We start from the raw sequence: 23,633 nt of genomic DNA on the forward strand, positions 1-23,633 counted from the left end.
ACCCCTGAGATCACCACCTGAGCCCAAGGCAGACACTTAACCGACTGAGCCACCCAGGTGCCCTGCCTTTGAGTTTTAAGATGAACTCTATTAAAGAATTAAGCTTGTGTGGCAGGATAAGGACAGAGAGGAGAGGTTGGTGACCTGGGTAGAAGAAGAGGAATGATCAGCTCCTAGAAGATGATTCCTTAGACCAGACACTAGAAGACAAGACAACTCCAAGACTGGGGCAAACGGCTCATGATTCTTTATTGGCGGTAACTGATACCCTATCACAAAGTGTCCCAAAGGTGGGGCCCCTCACATGGGAAAAGGATGTGTGCATGCACATGAAAGCAGGTCATAGAGCCTAGAGACCTGGGGTGCATCTGTGAAGGAGCAAGTGGAGAACATAGTGCCCAACAGATGGAAAACATTCTCAAATGGCAGAAGCAATATTGGTAGTAACAGCAACCACATAAGCCTAAATACTAGACCTGTCTAGCTTGAGTAAGATTCTGAGAGTCCACATGCTTTGTTGTAGTCAGAAACATGCTTTCATCCCCAAAAATCACCATGTCCAATTTCCAGTAACTTTGAATATTTAGCTTTATATGGCATAGGGGAATTAAGTTGTAGACAGAACTAAAGATTTCTAAACAATTGAATTTAAAATAAGGAGATTATCATGGACTATCCAGCTGGGGCCAATGAAATCACAGTCTCCTTAAAAGGCAAAGAGGGAGGCAGAGAAAGTCAGAATTAAGGTATGTGAAAAAGAACTCAACCTTCCACTTGTTTTGGACATGGAAGAGAAGGATTATGGGCCAAAGAATGCCTGTAGTCTCCAGAATCTTGGAAAGGCATGGAAAAGGCTTTTCTTTCAAGTGTGTAAATATTATGGAGCAAACTCACACCGATTTTATAAATTCTTGTCAAAAAGAGTCACCCGTATGCAAAGCCTCACTTAATGTTGAATCACCTTCTCAGGACCATCAACTCAGAAGTTTAAACTATGTGTGCATGCCTTTCTAAGAAAAACTGCTAAGAGCAAATAAGTGACATTGCACATATGTATCCTGAAAGAGTCTCATTGGAAAGTTGAACTCCTGAAGCTGAGGCCGTTTATAATGGAGCACAAGAGAGTGCTCAGCCTGACTTAGCGCACCGGGGTCAGCTCGTGACTGACCCTGGTCAAGTCTGCAAACCATCCTTGGGGAACCATTTTATTGCTCATCTATCAACTGCAGAGAGCTGAGCAATATCCTATAAGTGCACTATAATGAGGAGGTTTTGTTCTAGAGTGTAGCTATTACATAGACAACAACTACAGAAATCCTGTGTTTATATCGTAGGTCAAATTCTCAGCAAGTTTGTAGTCACCAGCCTCCTAAGCATAAAAGTAAAATACTCTGCACTTCCCCACAATCTGTTTTTCCTTCCTGTCAGGTTTCTGCCTAAAATACAATCTAGTGACTTAAGTTAAACTGCATCCAGGTGCTAATTCTGGCAGAAGGCTAAAGGTAATAAAGTTCTACCTGGAGCAGAGCTGCTGGGCAGCAGATGGAGAGTGACTCCACGCAGTGATTCCTGGCACATGCTCCTTTATATACAGCATAGCACATCTCATAGGTCTGAGCCAGAAGTGTGAGAAATATTTGTTCAGATCTGAGTGCCTTTGCCCATAAACTGATGCTTAAGAAGAAAAAATAATCTCTCTCTGAAAAGAGAAAAAGAGGCTATGATATAATTCTATCACATACATGGTGAAATATTTATAATGCACACACTACACAAAGTTTTCCTCATTTCATTTTTGTATGAAAAAAAATTAACATTTACCTCATCCAAATCCATTTTGTGCTTCCCTTTAATCAAACTCAGTGGCTGATAGAATCACATCCTTAAGACTTCAAAAGGCTTCGCAATGTCAAGAGGTCTCACTCTGCTGATCCTCTCCAGCAAAATACAGTTGAACTATTTTTTTTTTTCAAAAATAGATAAAGGCCATAGACAATGTTTTCCTTTGAAAGGATGAAATAGAAGCTTTCCTCTCCTGGGGTAAACTAATATTATTAATCTCTCTCACATAAGAACACAGACTTTATTCTTTGACGAGAATACTAAAAATGGCTTAAGTTTAGGTACTCATTCTATACCATTTATGAGTCCATATGGGGCCTTGAAGGCCAATTCCAATTACACAGGAAGAAGGTCTAACTTTTCAGTCTCTGTTAACTCAGCAGCCTTTCTAAGTGGACCCACGGGTTCACCAATCTATGCACTCTTCATATCAAAGCTTGCATCAACATAACAGTTATTACTCTACACCAACAGGGGCAATTTCTTCTTATTTGAAAGAAAAAATAGGTGACTAGAGAATGAAAAATTTGTTGATACATTCTCAAGGAATATTTATATATATATATAAATATAAGGAATATATATATATATATATATATATTTATATTTATAAATTACCTCTTATGCTACTTGTACTTCTTAATTCCCTTCTGGAGGGCTCCAGCATGAATCCAGGGGACTATCCTGCATGTCACTCACCATCTTTGTCCCTCTCTATAAAAATATTCCTCTTTCCCATTTTTATGACAGACAGAACTTTTAGAAGAATTTTATGAAAGACTCAGCTAAAAAGGTATTCACACTTTTTTGGGGTCATTTTACCAGTTTGGAGATAAAAAGAAAAGGTATTTATGGTAGGAATGACACATTTGGAATGTTTAAAAAATATAAAAAGAGTCTACTGTCTATTTTCCCAGCTCATGAAATCTAAGAGCGATTGCATGATTTGCAGGGTAGGATAGACTATCTGACAAGGAGACAAATGAAAATTGACATATGGAAAAAACGTGATCTGAGAAGAAATAGAAAAGACATCATGTCCTTACAATCTGTCTCACCCCTCTGTGATGGTTAATTTTGTGTGTCAACTTGACTAGGCTAAGGTATGCTGAGATAGCTGGTAAAACATGATTTCTGGGTTTGTCTGTGAGAAGTATCTCTGGAAGAGATTAACATTTAAGTCCGTAGACTGAGTAAAGATTGACTTCACCTATAAGTGAGCACTGTTCAATACACAGAGGGCCTGGTTAAAACAAAAAGGTGGAGGACAGTGAATTCACTCTCTCTGCTTGAGCTGAGATATAGGTCTTCTCCTGCCTTTGGACATTAGTACCCCTGGTTCTCAAGCCTTCCATTCAGACCAGAACTTACACCATTGGTGCCCCAATCTTGGGTCTTTAGACTTGCATTTACATCTTTGGCTTCCCTGGTTCTTAGGCCTTTGGACTCAGACCGAATTATATCACTTACTTTCCTGTTTTTCTAGCTTTCTGGCAGCAGACTGTGGAGACTTCTCAGGTTATATGTGTATGTAGCCTATATCCTATTATTTCTGTCTTTCTGGAGAATCTTGATTAATGTGCTCTCAATGTGACTTTATTTTGTTCTTCTCCACCTCCAGGTATATACAAGAAAAAAGAGGAAGCTCTAATTAGGAAACGGGAATTTGGTACTACCTAGGAACACTAGATTGAATCATGGGATGAAAGGAGAGTAGCTCTGTGTGATTTATAGCTATCATGAGAAAATCAAGTCTAGCCTAAATACAGACATTTATTAGGCCATCCTGCCTAAGTCATTAAAAATAGTATTCAAGTTTTTCTATAAATTATTGAAATAATATAATAATAATTGTTAACTATTAATATATTAACCATATAAGACTTAATATTCAAAAGAATCAGAATAAACTATAGTAAGAAGTAAAAGCATTTTAAAACTCCACTCTATTCCTCCTTTAATTTCTAACAATAAATTTGTACTAAAATCAATTGGAATGTTATTCAAGGTAGAGTAATTCATTCTGCCAGTTAAAATAGATAAAATAGTGGCACCTGGGTGGCTCAGTCAGTTAAGCATCTGCCTTTAGCTCAGGCCATGCTCCAGGGTCCTGGAATGGAGCCCCACATCAGGCTCCCTCCTCAGCAGGGATCTGCTGTTCCCTCTCCCCATCTCTCTGCTTGTGCTCTCTTCCTCTCTCCCTCAAATAAATAAATAAATAAAATCTTTAAAAATAGATAAAATATATATTATTTTATATCTATGATGCTGTATGACCTTTTGACAGGAAGTTGTTTTTTCCCTGTCATATGTATGAATAAAAACACAAAAAATAGGTAGTTTGATTTTTTTGAAGATTTTATTTATTTCAGAGAGACAGTGAGAGAGAGAGAGAGAGAGAGAGAGAGCACAAGCAAGAAGAGCAGGAAAAGGAGAAGCAGGAACCCTGCCCCCAATCCTGGGACTCCAGGATCATGACCTGGGCTGAAGGCAGGCACTCAACCAGCTGAGCAACCCAGGCATCCTGGCAATTTGAAATTCTAATGTTGGATTTAAAATATTATGTTAAATGCTAGATGAAACCATAAATGTAGGTAGTCATCCAAATTTCTTTATTGAGTATGCTATACTTAATGGAATATTAAAAATAAGACAGTTAAAAAGACAAAAATTTTGGAAAATTACAGTTGTATTGTTCATAAAAAATATAAGTTGTTTGGAGATAGGTATTAAGAAGGAGTAGGTGATGGTCCAATAATGGACATTCATTTTTAAAAAGTGAGATAAAAGTTTATTCTTTGAAACAAGCTTGAAATGTGATATATATTTGATTCATCCAGCAGACAAAGTAGAATTTTATAACATGTTTTAACATTCCTCGCCAAGGCCAAATGGAACTTTTTTCCATCAAACCAGAATCTAAATGGATGGAGATTTCTTGTTCTGGTTAATATCCACTACTGTTCATTCTTTAATAATCTGAGTTACAAAAGAATTAAACAATCTATTGACATTAATAAATGAAAGCCTACAGAATGCTTCAAATTTCTCTTTGACAAAGATAGTAATAACAATAACATCCATTTCTACAAGTTATTTTGTTGAAGAAGAATGGCACAACAATGAACCAGGCAAATTTACATCTTCCTTGTCATTGATGGCATTTATTAGAAGAGGAAATTTATTAGTCTTGGGTTGAAGCCATAGAATGGACCAAAAATCTCTTCTTCTCAGTTAAAACACATCCTTTTTTCTCTCTTTAATAATATTTTATTCAAAATGATTATGAGCCTCTATCAAAATTTTGGAGACATAAATCAAGATAAAAATGTTAAACTCAGGTAACAGCTGTAGCCTGATATATTTTAGAAAGTCATATGTTGGTAGGTCTGGGAGAGAAGTGCAGGGATTGAAGGAGATATGAGTAATGCTTCTTCACACTCAATATTCTTCTTAAGTAGAGGAAGATACCTTAAAGTAACAATAATGAATTAGGTGCATTTATTGACCTACTGCATGACTGAAAAAAATGAAGTGGATTATGTAATTGGTGGGTTTAGAAAGAAAGGGAGGGTATGGGTTGGTCAGATATTTTCTTATCACTCTTATTAGTGAGTTACACATGTACATGATTCTGCTCTTCTCCAAGTGTAGGTTCTGCCCTTCAAAGGATATGCTTGTATCTGACTAATCCTTAAATAAATGTAAGTCCTAAACCTAGTACTTTGTAGTAGGAAAACCATTCACCAATATCTGCTTTGTTTTCAATATACATTTTTTGTCATTATTTTTCAACTAGTTTAGCATATAGATGGAGGAAGAGAGTGCTGTTAATTCAGGTCCGTTATACCCCAACATGAAGTTTGAGAAATATATAGGGAATAGAATATGGAGGAGCAAATTAACATTATAGAAATATTATTGTTGGAATAAGGGTATATATTTAGTAGCTTTTTAAAATATGGGCAGTGCTTTTTGAATTTGCATTTGTAGTTGCCTATTTCAAGCCATGAGGCTGTTTACCACAATTGTATAAATGTATAGTTGTTAAAATTTGTCTTTTGCGTGTTGGCCTGGGTGGGATGTATGAAGCCTTAAGCTTCTTAATGTTTTATCTTAATGTTTTTATCTAAAGCTTATAGATGCTTTGTCCCCAGGTAAGAAATGGCTATTTTTATGAATCATGAATAATTTCTTAATATGAGTGCTGAATGTGCCAGACCACAAATAAATGGTCATGGGCCTCAGCCATCACAGGAGACCTATAGGATTCAGCAGAGGCAAAAACATTGTAGCAATGTTTCATTGCAGCTAGGGATTGGTTCAATCCAATTTGAAGTTCAAGTGTGACTTCAACAAAAGCCAACCATAAGAGGCTTGGCAAGTTAATGCCATCTAGGCAGGCCTCAGGTAAGGGGTGGGATTTAGTAGGCTCAACTAGTTCCAGGATGCCGGCCACTGGTGTTTGACCATGAATTAATTATACAGTTACAGGTTTTCCTGTTTCAATTATAGGGGATAGCATCTTCCAAATATAAGCTTTTCATATATTGGAGGCTAAAAAATATTTGTCCCTTTAAAACTTTAAGGCACCTAAGTTCTGGATGTACTATAGCATACTTAAGAGGTCCTAGCTTTAAATGGTTAATATCATGCCTTGCTAAGCATTTATAGATTTGTTGTCCCCAAAACCCATTCCTATTTAAGCCATGAGGGATTTCTGAGCATAGAGTTTACCCACATACTCAAAGTTTAAAAAAAAAATCAACTCAAAGAATTGAACAGGAAGTTCCCAGACCACACAGGTATTTTAAATGAATACAGCAATTGTCTGTTCCCTAAGAGAAAAGGCCAAAGCAATTCTTAAAATTAATACTCTAACGGAGGGATCCCTGGGTGGCGCAGCGGTTTGGCGCCTGCCTTTGGCCCAGGGCACGATCCTGGAGACCCGGGATCGAATCCCACGTCAGGCTCCCGGTGCATGGAGCCTGCTTATGTCTCTGCCTCTCTCTCTCTCTCTCTCTCTCTCTCTCTCTATGTGACTATCATAAATAAATAAAAATTAAAAAAAAAAAATTAATACTCTAACGGAAAAGAGGAAATGGGGAGCACATCAGAAGATAATCAGGAAATATATATTGTTCATTCATTCTGGATTCAATGCTGGTTGAGATTTTGCAACTCAAAAAATTGAAAGTTAGTAAGGCTCATTGCCATTAGTGAATATTTTGTGCAGCACCCTTGAGACAAAATCTAGAAGGTTACATTGCTAGTATAGGTCAAGGTCAGCAAGAAAAGGGAAAGTAAAATAGAGAATGATTTTGCAAATGTTACTTGCCTTGTATATATTATGTAAGGTAAAGGACAAAATAACGAAACATTAAACCACTATTCAGAAAAGTCTTTGTGAAATGCATGAATGTATAGCAGAAAGAAATAAAATATGACAAGTGTTCTACACTCTGCCAAAAATATGTAACTAATAGAAATGTAGATTTTTGCATTTCATAAAATGAAGAAGCATTTTATACACTACTATAAAATAATGGAAGTAGACAAAAGGTACACAGCAATATGAATAATAGCAGGATATATTAATTGCTCATATATCTAAGAAATATCTTTGGGACACTGCATAAGAAATTGATAACCTAGGGAAAAAAAGTGAATGCCTGAAATAAAAAGAAGAAAATGAGTCCTTTCACTGTATACATTCATACCCTTTGATTTGCACATGAGTGTTTATTGAAAATAAATTTTAAAAACTATTAGAATTAATAAACTCAGCAAATTTGCAAGATCCAAAGTCAGTACACAAAAATTAGTTGCATTTTTCTATACTGACAATCCCAGAAGGAAATTAAGAAAAATTCGATTTCAATTGTATCCAGAATAATAAAATATTTAGGAATAAACTTAACCAATGCAGTGAAATATGTGTAGACTGGAAACGATAAAATGTCGCTGAAAGAAATCAAAGAACAACAAATAAATTAAGATATTCCATGTTCATGCATTGGAAAATTTATATTGTTACAATGTCAACACTACTCAGAGTGACTTACGAATTTAATTTGATCTCTATAGAAATTTCAATGATTTTTTTAAAGATTTTATTTATTTATTCATGAGAGACAGAGAGAGAGAGAGAGGGGCAGAAACACAGGCAGAGGGAGAAGCAGGCTCCCTGCAAGGAGCCCGATGTGGGACTCTATCCTGGATCCTGGAGTCACACCCTGAGCCAAAGACTGATGCTCAACCACTGAGCTACCCAGGCGTCCCTCCAATGATGTGTTTTTAAAGAAATATAAAAATTCATTCTAAAATTCATATGGAATCCAAGAGAAACCCTAGTAGCCAAAATAATCTTGAAAGAGAATAATAAAGTGGATGGATTCAGACTTTCTGATTTCAAAACTTACTACAAAGAGATATTCATCAAAACAGTGTGGTACTGGCATAGACATATAGCCCAGCGAAGTACAATAAGGCTGCCAGAAATAAAAGCTTGTTTCTTTTATCAAATGCTTTTTGACAGAAATGTCAAGATCATTTAGTGTGGAAATACTGTCTTTTCAAAATATGGTGTTGTGGAAATGGAATATCCATATGCAAAAGAATACAGGTAGACACTTAACCTAATAATGTTTATGAAAATTAACTTAGAGTGGATAAATACCTAGTCATAAAAGCTAAAACTATAAAAGTCTTAGAAAAAACAGGGGAAAGCTTCAAGATACTGAGTTCAGCACCTGGTAGATGTGACATTAAAAACACCACTATGAAAAAAAAAAAAAAAACACCACCAACAAAAGACAAAAATAGTTGACTTAAAATTAAAAACTTTTGTGCATCAAAGCATACTAACAACAGATTGAAAGGGCAACCTAGAGATGGGAGAAATATTTGCAAATACTACATCTGAAAGAGGATTAATATATAAATAGCTCCTAAAATTGAGCAACAAAAATACAAACAACTCAATAAGTTGTCAAAGAACTTAAATAGATATTGCCCAAAAAGGATGGCCAATAAACACATAAACAGAAGCTTAATATCACCAAATGATTAGGGAAATACAAGTCAATGCCACAGGAAAATACTACTTTGTATCCATTAGAATGGCTATTATAAAAACAAAAACAAAAAAGAAAATATCAAAAGTTGGAAAGGATATGGAGAAATATGAATTCTTGTGTGTTGCTGGTGGGATTGTGAAATGGTGTGGTCTCTGTGGAAAGTAGTATGGTTCCTCAAAAAATTACACAGGGGTGCCTGGGTGGCTCAGTCTGTTAAGTGTCTGCCTTTGGCTCAAGTCATGATCCTGGGGTCCTAGGATCAAGCCTGCATGGGGCTTCTTGCTCAGCAGGGAGTCTGCTTCTTCTTCTCATGCTTACTGCTCCCCCGGCTTCTGCTCTCTCTCTCTCTGTCAAATAAATAAATAAAATCTTTTAAAAAGTTACAGATAGAATTACCATATGATCCAGCATTCTGTTTCTGAGTACATAAAAGATGGAAGCAACCCCAGAGTCCATTGTCAGATGAATGGATAAACAAAATGTGGTATATGCATACAATAATATATTATTCAGCCCTTAAAATAAAGGAAATTCTGACATGCTACAAAATAAGTGAATCTTAAAACATTATCGTAAGCAAAATAGTTCAATCACAAAAAGATAAATAATATATGATTTCACTTATAAAGGGACTTAGAAAAGTCAGATTCATAGATAAAGTGGAATAATGTATACAAGGGGATTGGAGGAGATTACAATGGGTAGTGACTACTTACTGGGTATAGAGATGAAGTTTGGGATAATAAAAAAAAAAGTTCTGGAGATAGTAATGATGATTGCTCAACAATGTAAATGTGCTTAATGCCATTGAGCTGTACATTTAAAGATGGTTAAATGTTAAATTTTATGTTATGTATATTTTACTATAAAATAAGTAAATAAATAAAAATAAAAATATATGAAAATAAATAAAATAAAATTGACATTTTAAAAAGAAAAACATAATATTTATATATACCTCTGTTTCTAACACAACCCAGCTTCACTGTTTTGAGATAACCATTGCTTTGAGGTAGTATGTTCTTTGATGATTTTCCAGACCTCTTTTTCTGAAAATGCAACTGCGTGTGTGCATACCTGTGGAGAAACAGTGAATGACAGTTTGCCTAATTCCAAAGAATTAGTGATCTTCTCACATCACTAACGGCGAAGACTAAAATCAGTCCTTCAGATATCCATACTCAACACCAATCTATAGAAGAAATTCCTTTAGAAAAATCTCATGATTCTGGAAAGTACTGGAAAGTACTGTGTTGTCTCCTTGTTAGGGAAAAGAAGGATGCTTTTGCATCCTACAGCAAGGAGTGGGCTATAAAAGAATGGGTCCTTGCAGTAGGACAATGTTGGAGAAATATAATTAAAAACAAACTCTCCTTCAAATCCAGCAAACCTATCCAGAGAGGTAGAAGAGAAAGAAAACAATTCTATGTTGAATATTCATTAAATCAGAATGTGATGAGCATCACAGAAAATCTATTCAGAAATTACAAAGGCAACCTTTTATAAGAGGTAGTTTTGCACCTTAAAGCTAAGCACTGTGAGGAAATTAGTCCTTACCTTCCCACAGAAACTGTAAGATAGGGCACTATTTTCCTTGATGTTTACATTTCAAAGAGATGGTGACCCTGTCCTTAAGGAAGAATTCCAAGGTCATAAAGCTAGCAAGAGGCTAATTTACATTTTTTAAAGTTTAACATACATTTCAAAGATAACTATTACATTATTTTTTCTTAAGTAAATCCTCAAAAAAATGGGAAGGAAATGCACTCTTTACTTTCCCTTATTTTCAGTAAGTTGAAAGACCACTTAATTTTAGATTATATTTGCCCTTAGAATAGACACCAGAATCTCAGATTGAATTCTTACCAGATTTCAAAATTTGTAGGCCAGATTCATCCTGCTATAGGAACAGAAGACAAGAGATTTCTTGATAAATGAGGTATTGAACTCTCACCTGGAGGCAGGAGGGTGGAGAGAGCAATCTTAATAACAATGCAAAAGAAAAAAAAATAAAGGGCAATAGTGGTATAAGGCATGCTTTCATGTGGATGGCATCTTGAAATGCTAAAGGCTAGGAAAGTAGATATCAGGAAGGTAGCAACTAAGGTGAACAGAAGGAGAGACTTTTAAAGAGGTCAACAGTCAGGAAAATGGTGTCGTTTGGAGCTGATGTGTTGATGGATTCATCATAGGAACCTATTAACGTACCCTCATTGAAATACTTGTATTTAAATGCCTCTCATAAAAGAGAGAATTCAAATGTGAGATAAAATTACTAATAACACGGACTAAATAAAAACTCTTTCCCTCTGGAAATTTTATTTCTCACAGTTTTATTCTGGGGGTTGAGTTGCAGAAGCAAGGAAAAGGGGAGGTAGAACAAAAACAGTGAAAATAATCAATCCTTCCATCTCTCTGCTATTCTATCCCCTGACTAGGGAAAGTAAAAGAATGCTGAATTGAGTATGAGATTAAAGACTTATTTAGAGTGTGTGAAATACTATTATGCCTGAAAGTGACTGGAAAGATATGGTGTCTTGCCAAGATGTGGGTGAAAAGGAGAAAGAAATGAAACAAAATGTTTAAGGAGAGATGAAGGTGTGGAGGCTGAGAAAAATCAAGGCCATTCCACCTCAAGTTGAGCGTTAGCACAAGTACAGCCATCCCAGGCCCCTGTGAACAAGAGCTGACATTTACATTACTTCAGTTACAGGAAGAAAACAGCTTACAGTTTAACCTCCTAGAAAGCCCCATATTAGAATAAGAACAGAGCCCAAGCCAAGGGCAGGAAGCCCCTATTAGAATAAGAACAGAGCTCAATGCCCTTGAACGCCCCATATCAAAATGTAAACAGAACTTGAGAAATTCCTCCACTCCTTCTGGAGGTCCCCTAAAGCAGCCCCTAAAACTAAGCTGAAACTAAGGTCCAAGTCCCTGCTCCGCTGTGTCGGGTATACTTGGACCCAAGCTCCAGCTTGTAAATAAACCCTCGTGTGTTTGCATCAGTGTCGGCTCCTTGGTGGTTTTTCGGATTCCCGATCTTGGGCACAACAAAGGGTTGGTATGTTCTCCAACAATACCATGCCTAGACCAATACACTTTTTAAACCATGGCCTATGCTATATGTTTATACTCAAAATATATTTACATTTTTTTTCTGTAGAGGAAATGCCATTATAAACTCTTTCTATATTTCCTTTGTTTGGCTGCATAATCTGTGTTTTCTTTTCTTTTCTTTTTTTTTTTTTTTTGTTTGTTTGTTTTGGGGTATGTCTGTGGATGTGCTTTACCTTATATAAAGTGTATAGATGTCTTTTAGTTATTTTTAGAGTTATTTTCATAAATCATCATTTAATTACTTTGCACACTACTTCTTCTACCTTCCCTCTCCCACTTTATCACAATGTTTTTGTTATTATATAACAACTTAACATTATCCTGTATTGTCATGGTTTATAACATTTTTGTTCTCTTGTGTACCATAATTCTTGCAGTTGCAGTACTTTTATACATTTAAATGGATTCATTGATGAACAGCAGCTATTTCTTGACAAGGTCCTCATATTTCTGAATTATTTATTTCACTACATTTATTTGTGGGCAGTATTTCATCTCCAAGTCACACCTTTCCAGAGTCTATGGGTCCTATGTTCCTGGAGCTCCTGTGTTGTTTATCAAGGTCTTTCTTCTGCATCAATGCATAAATGACAGTTTGATTGCATTTAACTTTTGACTCACCTTTTGCATCACTTAGATTTCATACCATTACATTACTGTAAATTGGAATTAACTGATGCTATTGAGATATCTGAGACAAACTCAAGTTTTTTTCTGTTTATTAGTTTACTTACAAGTTTTTCTGCCTCAAAGCTTGGTTGATTCTCTCCTCGTGTTTAAAATTCATTACTTTTGCCCCTAACCAGTACCAAAGTCCTGGATGCCCGAGGTTCTTTCCATGGGAGGGGTTCTCCCTTACAATAGTAGCAGCATAAGGGACCTCTAGGGTAAATATTGGGTCAGGAAAGAACAGAAGAAACAGTGAGAGAACTACTGTGGCTACTGTTGTGGCCTTCTGCTTGGGGTGTTTTTTTCTGGCACTGCTCCGACCCAGGGGTCACAGAATCCAGTAATCTGCACATCAGCTCTAACAAATGTTGCCAAAACAGCCTCTAAGCCACAGACTATCAAGAGAGTTGGCAGTTAGAAGTCCAGTGCAACAGGTAAAAAAAAAAAAAAAAAAAAATCCTTTATCGAACCCACAAATTTCATTTCTTGTAAGTACAGACCATGTTGAAAACCTCAAATTTGGCTAGTATTAGGAGCATACAAAGGCTTTGTATAGATAATTCATACTGATATTTAATCTTCTGAAATTTCATGCACAGGAGTGGAGACAGAAACATTTAAAAATAAGGTATGATCTGCATTTCCCTCATGATTATTGATGTTGAGCATATTTTCATGTGTCTGTTGGTCATCTGCTTGTCTTCTTTGAGAAAAAAAAATGTCTACTAGGTCTTCTGTCCATTTTTAATCAGATTATTTTCTTGAGTTGTGTAAATTCTTTTTACAGTTTGGATATTAACTCTTTATTGGATATATTATCTGTAAATATCTTCTCCTGTTTGGTATGCTGCCTTTTGGTTTTTTGATGACTTCTTTCACTGGGCAAAAGCTTTTTATTTTGGTGTAGTTCCAATAGTTTAATTTTGCTTTTGTTTCCCTTGCATGTAACATATCTAGAAGTATAATGAGTAAATCTTGCTTGCAGACTTATAATGTAGGACCCAGGAAATCTAACAAAAATCCTCTACCCCTGGACAAGCAGAGCAGGACTAACTCCATTTTGTGCTACACCTGCCATCTCATGTAAAACCCCCAACACGACCTGCCTATTGTTTAAGGCACTCCCTCCCCTAGTTTAGCTATTAAGCACACCCTTATCAGAGACTAGCACAGATAGGAATGTGGGACCTCTGACCTTTAACCGCCAAGGAATGAAAACCCCTCTTTTGCCCACCAAACCTGCGCGCCAATTCTAACCAGAATAATAGGCTAGTTCAAATGGTCATTATAAGGTGAATCGTAATTCAATTGGCCACCTCCGTGTGGACCGACATGACTGTGCATCTCATTGGCCATGGACCCCTATAACACTACTATGCTTCTTAGTCTCGGGGTCCAAGCCCCTGTTCTGCTGTGTGGAGTATACTTGGACCCAAGCTCGAGCTTGTAGATAAAACCTCATGTACTTGCATCGGTGTTGGCTCCTTGGTGGTTTCTTGGATTCGCAATCTTGGGCACAAGAATAAAGTCAAAGAGCAGACATTTCCCATCACACAGTAACCTCAACTAAATCTTAAAATACTTTTTTAAAAATTTTACATCTGTTCAATAATTTTCAATTTAAAAAATTGTCTGTTCTGAAGTCATATTTGACAGGTTTTGAAATTAAGAGACAATCATTTTAGGAAGCCAAAAATAATGTAAATTAGGTATTCAAAACTGAAGACAAGAAGTTCAAATACATTACATTCATACATACACAAAACATTTTATATTACTTTGTTTATTCATGAATTAAATAGTTTCATTTAAAATAATTTCTGTATCAATCAAAATTTTTAGTTAGAATTTTGTCTTAAGGCCAATGTGGGCTTGATATGGAGAGCAAATCTTTTACAACTTCCTTGATTGCACAGAAAGTTTTAAAAATAGACATTCCATGATTTTTTCTGGTTAATAGGCCATATGCGGATACTCAGGTTTTCTATTATCTAATATGGTTATAGTAATATCAATAAGCAAAGTCAAATTTTTACCAACCTTAGAAACCTCACCAAAGACAATCAGATACAGAAGATATCAAGCTACTGTGTGTGAGTATATGTTCCCTTTTGCTTCATATCTGAACATTGTGCATCTGTTTCAGATTATACTTGTATATTTATGCTTTGATTTTTAGTAGCTTCTAATGTTATGGAATTGATTTGCACTGAGCAAAAACTACTAAATGGGAAAAAAAGAACAAAAAATTTATCATATGCTCAATCAAGATATATCTCAGTGTATACCATTGTGTGTGAATTGTTCTTGGAATGTGGAACACGGTCTTTACTACCACTATAAGATTCATGTCTTTATTTAGGTAAAGTTTTCTTTTATTATATTTTAAACAGATCTCCTTTTTTTTTTTTTTTTTTTTCAAAAAAAAACCCTCTGTACATATTCTGGAACTTTTTTGTTTCTCTTCCATATGTAGAGCACATTTGTTCCATTGGGTGACTTTTACCATCTTGTTCTTTGTGGTATTAGACACATGTTCAGTGACATTCTTTAATTCTTGCTGTTTTTTTTTTCTTTTTTTTTTTTTTTTTAATTTTATTTATTTATGATAGTCACAGAGAGAGAGAGAGAGAGAGAGAGAGGCAGAGACACAGGCAGAGGGAGAAGCAGGCTCCATGCACCGGGAGCCCGACGTGGGATTCGATCCCGGGTCTCCAGGATGGCGCCCTGGGCCAAAGGCAGGCGCCAAACCGCTGCGCCACCCAGGGATCCCCGCTGCGCCACCCAGGGATCCCCTTGCTGTTTTTAATATGTATCTCATTTTTGTAATTGTTCAATTGTTTTCTTAGCTTTGCTCGTCATTCATCTTTTTTTTTTTTTTTTTTTGATGTTTTAGAGGCAATAGAGGCAAATGTATAAAAAATACAGACTTTAGGGATACATGGGTGGCTCAGTGGTAGAGCATCTGCCTTTGGCTCAGGTCGTGATCCCAGGGTCCTGGGACTGGGTCCTGCATCGGGCTTCCAGTAGGAAGCCTGCTTCTTCCTCTGCCTATGTCTCTCCTCTGTGTCTCTCATGAATAAATAAATAAAATCTTAAAAAAAAAAAGAATATGGACTTTGGAGCCATTCTTTCTGGGATCCAACTTATCTCTTCTATGTAACTTTGATCAAGTTACTTACCTTCTCTTTAATTCAGTCTTCTTAGATGAAAAATAGGAATAATAATAATGCTATTTATTTATTGCTGTGAGAATTAAAAGAGTACTTAGTAGAGTATCTGACAAGAGAGGATTGGAACAATTAGTAACTGAGTATATACTAAGCACTATATAAGTATTACTTATGATCTCTTCTTTGAATATTCTTTATTTTTGGGGTGTTATGTAACAGAGGGTATTGTCTATTTAAAAAAAAAAGTTTTGAGTGGGTCTACTCTTTTCCTAAGAAAATCAGTTACATATGAGATAAGACATCAGCAAGTAAATTATACTAGAAAGCTCTACTAAAAGTCAGGAGTAAATCAGTGAAAATGGCTGGACAGAGTGGCTCAAAGGTCTTTGTGATGCCTTATCTATTTCTGAGATGTAGCTGGAAATGGGCCAGTTATCCAATTAAAAGACACAAAGAGGTTGACTGAATAACAAATCAAGATCCAACAACATGCTGTTTACAAGAGAATCACTTTAGGTTTAAGAGCACATAAAGGTTGAAAGTGAAGGTATGGAAGAAGAAATTTAACACAAATAGTAACTAAAAGAGAGTAGAAGTAGCTATACTTAGATAATACACACTTTGAGTAAAAATCAGTCACAGTAGACAAAGAACGTCACTATAGAGTGATAAAGGAGTCAGTTTATCAACTGGATGTAACAACTGCACATATGTATGCATGACATTGAAGTACCTAAATATTTTTTAAGATTTTATTTACTTTTTTATCACACACACACACAGAGAGGCAGAGCCACAGGCAGAGCGGGAAGCAGGCTCTATGCAGGAAGCCTGATATGGGACTCAAACCCGGAACTCCAGGATCACTCCCTGAGCCAAAGGCAGATGCTCAACCACTGAGCCATCCAGGAGACACAAAGTACCTAAATATTTCAAGAAAATATTAACAGACCTGAAAGAAGAAATGATAGCAATATAATATAGTAGGGGACTTCATTACCCCACTTTCATACTGGATAGATCATCCAGACAGAAAATTAATAAGGAAATAGTGTTTCTGAATAATACTATAGCTCAAGTGGACCTAAGAGACATATAAAGAATATTTCATTCAATAGCACCATAATATATATTCTTCTCAAATGCATATGTAACATTATTCATATGAGGTCACATAACAGCTCAATGAACTTAAGAAGGTTAAAATCATCTCAAATACCTTTTTCTGATCACAACAGTATGAAACTAGAAACCAGGAATAGGAGCAAAGCTGAAAACTTCAAAAGTAAACAAGTGGAGGGCTGCCTGGGTAGCCCAATCAGTTAAGCATCCAACTCTTGGTTTTAGCTCAGATCATGATCTCAGGGTCCCAGGATTTAGCCCCACTGCCTGTGTACGCAGCAGGGAGTCTGGTTGAGAGTCTCTTTCTCCTTCTGCCCCTTCCCCCTTCTCTAATAATAATAATAGTTATTACTATTATTACAATAATAAAAGTAAACAAGTGGAACTATATTAAAGTAAAAATATTGCTGCACAGCAAAGAAACCAATGAAGTGAAAGACAATCCATGGACTAGGAAACAATATTTGCAAACCATATATCTGATAAAAGGCTAATACTTAAAATATATAATGAACTCAATAACAAAAACAAAAAGTTCAATTAAAACATAGGCAAAGGACCTTAATAGACATTTTTCCAAAGAAGACATACAGATGGACAGCAGTTAGTACATGAAAAGATGCTCAACACCACTAATTATAAGAGAAATGCAAATTAAAACCTATTAGAATAGTGATCATCAAAAAGACAGGATAATAAATGTTGGTAAATGTGTTGAGAAAAGGGAACCCTTGTACACTGTTAGTGAAATGTAAATTTAATGGATAAAGATAACGTGGCATGTTATGTACAATGGAATGTTATTCAGCATTAAAAAGGGAAAGAAATATTGCCATTTGTTGAAACATAGATGAAACTGAAGATAATTATGCTAAATGAAATAAGCCATAAAGAACAAGATAAATACTTATAGTATCATTTATATATGGAGTCTTAGAAAGAAAGAGGGATGCCTGGCTGGCTCAGTGGTTGAGCATCTACCTTCAGCTCAGGGCATGATTCCAGGGTCAGGGGATCGAGTCCCGCATCAGACTCCCTGCGAGGAGCCTGCTTCTCTCCACGCTTGTGTTTCTACTTCTCTCTGTGTGTCTCTCATGAATAAGTAAGTAAAATCTTAAAAAAAAAAAAAAAAGAAAAAAGAAAAAAAAGGAATGAAGGAAGAAAGAAAATATCAAAATTAGAAAGGCAGAGACGAAAATGGTGATTGTCAGGGGCTAGGGTCTGGGAGAATGGGCGAAAATGATCAAAAGGTCTAAGTTTTCAATTTTCAGATAAAGAAAGTCTGAAAATCTAATGTACAGCATAGTGACTATAGTTAATATGACGTTGTACTTGACATTTGCTAAAAGTAAATATTACGTATTCTCACCACATACACATATTTGCTATGTCCAAATGTGTTTTTGTCTTTAGTAGGTCTTCTAGTTTTTTCTTGATAGCAGAACATGATTTTTAATTTTATTAAGTAAAATGAACTGCTGTAAATAAGCCTTTAGCAAGGTGGTAGCAGGATGTTGAGGAAGCATTCTATAGCTGTTTTATTAGCTGTTTTTAGTGAGCCTGTGTTTTTCTAGACTGTGAACTACCCCAGTGCTTTTTAATGCTGCTCCTGCGTTAGGTGGGATAAGATGGCTAGAGTGGGCTGGATTTGGGTTTTTCTTTCCTTTTTGTGGAAGGCTAGAGTCACCTGAATTGGCTATTTCTTTTTCATTGGTTAATTAGGCTTTGATATAAGCCCAGCAGGTCAGGCTTTAGTTAAATACTTTCTCCTCATTGGCATGCCTTGTTAAGAACAAAGTGCTCTAGTGAATTTCAAAATGGTTCCTTTTCTCATCTTCCTGCAGGAAGCATGAGAGAATTGCCCTCTACTATTCACTATAAGAACCCAGTAAAACTGCAGAAGGTAAAACTCACAAACGTGTGCCTTCCTACCTTGCCAAAACTTGCCACCCTGGAGTTTTTAATTCTCAGAGTTGTCCACACTGATACTCCAGAAATGTATCAATTGTAGCTCAAGGTTTCTTTATTCTGACACTGGTTCCCATGAAGTTTCAGCTTGTGGATTTCTGCTCAGGTATGCTGTGATTTTCTGCATTCTCTCAGCAGTCTTTCCAATTTGGAGGCAGCATTTTGCCCTGTCACCTCACTTCTCTTACAGATCTAAGAGTTGATTCTTTAGTGTTTTTTAGCTTTTTTTACTTGCTAGGACAGAGTGATGGTTTTCAAGCTTCTTACATGCCTGACTGGACCAGTTGTCTCAGCTTTCAGTTTTTGAGGTGCTTCTAGAATCTACTACTTCATTTTTGATTGTTATAAATACAATAAAGTAATTAAGGGGTTTTCTCTGAAAACAAATAATAGGCTAAGCCTTTCAAAGAGTGCTTTTTCTAATTTTCTAGTATCAAAATGCTACATTTTATGTAAAAAATCTCTTTTCATTTCTCTTCATATCTCCTGGAATCAAGCAAGTCTTTGGCCATGCAAATATTCATGCAAATTTTGATCATCCCTTCAGACTGCAATGACTCTACATGACCCCTCCACAGCAGCAAAGAACATTCACCAATCCTATATTACCAGCTGATAACTATTCTGTGTTACTTTGAGCAGTTCCTTGAGGGTGTTCCAAACCACTGAAAACCTTGCACTTTAATACACAGCATGACACCCTTTATCTCTTTGCAACAAGTCTAGCACTATCCGTTGAAAGCCTTTTATGAGTTATGGGTCGAAATTGTTAGCCCAAAGACACAATTTGTGAAAGGAATGAAACACTTGATATAAAGAACACAGGTTTTAGAACACGTTGAAATAAAACTAGTAGAGGAGAACACTGAAATCAGTTCCCCACACATACAAAAAAAAAAAAATATATATATATATATATATATATATATATATAATTGGCAAATACAAACGAATGGTGCATTGGGTAGAGTTGAATTTTATATGTGTATATTTCTGATTTTCCACTGCAGGTGGTATATTCTCCAATGCACTTACTTAGGTGGGAGACCACTTTTGAAAATTTCCTGGGAACCTCCTTTCAGAGCCCTAGTATGAGCACTGGAGCAAAATTCCTCAGGCTCAGGTCGTGATCCTCACTTGCTTTTTGATTTTTTTGATTTGGTAATTCATTAAATTCTGTCTTCCTTCGTTTCCTCATTTATATAATGGGAGTCAAAAATATTTTATGCTGTTTGAATATGGCAAAAGAGTGTGTGATCTCTTCCAGGAGGAAAAAAGAACAATCAGGAAATGAAGAATCAGTTAATAATACTGAGAAATGATGAGTAGAGTTGGATCTTAGACCCTGATGGTCGCACTGTGGAATGAAGTAGCAGATGGAGCTGATTATTAAGATTATAATGAGTTTTGTAAACTACATTTTACTAGTAGTATTTCTTTTTGTGGGAGTAAAGGAAGGTTACTGAAGTTATTTTTGAAAGATTGAATCATATATTTAAGTTTAGAAAGGTTTTTGTAACTGAATTCTGTTAAATTTAAAAGGATCAAGAATGCAGGCAGGTAGATGTGGGGGGATGGGTGAAATAAAGGAGAATAAGAGCTACAAACAGCATAGGGAAAATAGATAATATTGTAATAACATTGCATGGTGACAAATGGTGACTACACTTTTGATGTTGAGCACTGAGTAATGTATAGAATTGTTGAATCAGTATGGTGTTTACCTGAAACTGATATAAAATTGTATGTTAATTACACTTCAACAACAACAACAAAATATGTGAGATATTTAACAAGATATTTTAAGATATTTCTTAGATAACAAAAGAATAGAGATACTAATGGGTATGTAAGGAAAGGAAGACAGGTTTTTGATAGATAGCAAAAGCACTATATTTGATAAAATTTAATGTTCATAAAAACATGGAATATTTTATAGAAGATTTCATTAATATTCAATTAACTAAATAGCACGCTATTGATAGTCTTGAAAATAGTTTAAAAAGTATTTTGCCTATTTAATGCCCTTAATGTTACCTCATTTTCTGTAGCAAATACAAAATAAATTATTTTGCATAGCTGAGGCAGTCTTCATAATCTGCTCTAATTTAGCTTGTACTTCTTTTTTTTTTAAGATTTTTTTATTTTATTTATTCATAGAGACCCAGAGAGAGAGAGAGGCAGACACAGGCAGAGGGAGAAGCAGGCTCCATGCAGGGAGCCTCAGGTGGGACTCGATCCTGGGTCTCCAGGATCATGCCCCGGCTGCAGGCAGCGCTAAACTGCTGCGCCACTGGGGCTGCCTTTAGCTTGTACTTCTGCAACCTTTATACTTAACTACCATGCTTTACTTACAATCCTTAAATCACTGTAAGCTGTAAGTTTTTAGTCCTCCATTGCTTACATTATCATCTGTGCCTAAAGTTAATCTTTTTTCCTTTTCATTTGCAGTCTAAATCCCAATTTCAGTGCCCTCTTTTTATTTCTTTCTTCCTCTATCCCATTTCTTCTTGCTTTCCTTTTAAAATTTTATTTTATGTTTGTATTGATGTTTTCATACTATGCTTCCCATTTTAAGTCATGTCCCTTAATATAGTACTGGTCACAGAGTGACATGCAGTCATTTGTCACTCTTGTTTGTCTAACATATTAAAAGAGTCTCAAGTTTAGGAATTTTACTTGTATTAGTTTATAATTCAGTTATTAAAATAGTTTACATCTTCAAACTTGTTATTTTCTATTTGTAAAATATTAAAAATGCAGGCAATGTCAGCATTGTTAAGACCTTTTCAGTTTGTGTTTCCGCATTTCTACAGTCTTATCATTATTTCCTGGGAATTTTTTTTTTAATTAAAAAAAGTAAGTGAAGATTAATACATAAGTATTCTAGGTTCAATTGGCTAATGGATAATGATGTAATCAAGCACTTAAAAAGATGTGGACTAGATATACTATACCTGTATAGTTAAGAAGCTTATAAAGGCTCAAGCAATATTGTTCTAATATACACCTATAGATCACTGCCTTCTCAGTGAGTTGGTGTCCTTCCCTCTTAGCCCTTAGAGCACTATCCCATAACAACCTCCATTATTTTACAAGATTTGCAAGCCTTAGCACATTGTAGTGCTTGCCTGGTGAGAGGTCTATCTACTCAGCAGCCATCTCAACATCCTGCAAAATCACATAACATTAAACTATTGTAATGGACATTTAGCTACAAAAAGTTGGTTAATTCTCAAATCACTAGAACTCAAATAAAATTGATAAATAACATTTGTGACAATGTTAGCTTCAGTGGGAGAGGAAGGAAGGGAGAAAGGAAGAGAGAGAGAAAGATGAGACAGACAGACATATACACAGAGTATGAGAGACAGAAAAAAAAAACGTAAAAAAGTTAAGATAGATTAAGTCTATGACCTGTGTTCAGCATAACTAGATATAGAGTTCACAAATTTATACATTTTGGGGGTTGTCTCTTGTGCATGTCAATGAAAGTGGAAGGCTGGACAAGGATAGCACTGGTATAACAGAAACAGAGATTGCTTTATTGGAAGTGTTACAAACTGAATGATTAATTGGATTTTTGTAGGCTTCCTAGCATGGGAGTTCAGTCTAACAGATATTAATGTCCAGATATTTCAAATTAGACAAACAACCTACTATACGACAAGATGAAACTACTCCTCATTAATAGATGTTAAACACAAAAAGACTTTGTATTAGGTTGTGCATTTGTTGATTTATGCATTTTTTTTTCTCATAACTTAGTCTAAATTCACCTTGCTCTTGAAGACTGTCAGTACCTAAATATCTTTAAAACTTTTATTTCTTTTGCATTTACATCCATAAATGCAAAAAAGTGAAGAACAATCTTTGCTCTTAAATATGAGAACTAAGAAAATTTCCTCTGTTATTCCCTAAGCAATGAACATTATGATTTTAGTATGAAATGTAGGGCTCTTTCTTAGAATACCTTTAAAGCCTTGATGGCATCAATATCGAAATAAACTTCCATGAGTACTACAAGAGGCCAAACTCTGTGCATATATAAGGTAATTAACTTTATCAGAATAAAAATTAAATGTAAGGTTATAAATTTAAAAGTATTTAATGCATATTTTAAGTAAAATATCTATAGTATTTATTTAAAATAGTACTTTGATTAAATGGGACAGTAGAGTTCCAAGTAGTATTATCCAACAATTCATTGAATTACAAGAATTCTGTGTTAAGATCAAGGGAAGTACGTATACTTTGACAATTACCAGACAAGAGCAGAACTAAAATAACTCCATTCACTGTAAAGTAAATTAATTAACCAAACTATTTATTGATTTATTACTTCAGAAAATGATATTGATTGCTCAATCAAAAACTATTGATGTTAGAGTAAAATGATAAACAAGATACTTTCATGCTTAATTCTTAATGATTATCTGCCAGTGTAGGCTCTAATAGTGCCTAGTGAATGGTCCAAAAGATCTCTGGAGTTCTGTATCCTAGAATACGGCTAAAAGTTTTAATTGAATTTTTTCAGTTTTTGAAGTCCTGTAAATTATTAACATATATTTTGATGTTACATGCACTTTATTAGTTTTTCCATATGAAGACATGCCATCTCAGATCTGAAAGTTTTACAAAATGCATAAACCTTATTCTCTTG

The sequence above is a fragment of the Canis lupus genome, chromosome 8 (genome assembly GCF_011100685.1).
Source record: "Canis lupus familiaris isolate Mischka breed German Shepherd chromosome 8, alternate assembly UU_Cfam_GSD_1.0, whole genome shotgun sequence".
Lineage (NCBI taxonomy): Eukaryota > Metazoa > Chordata > Mammalia > Carnivora > Canidae > Canis > Canis lupus.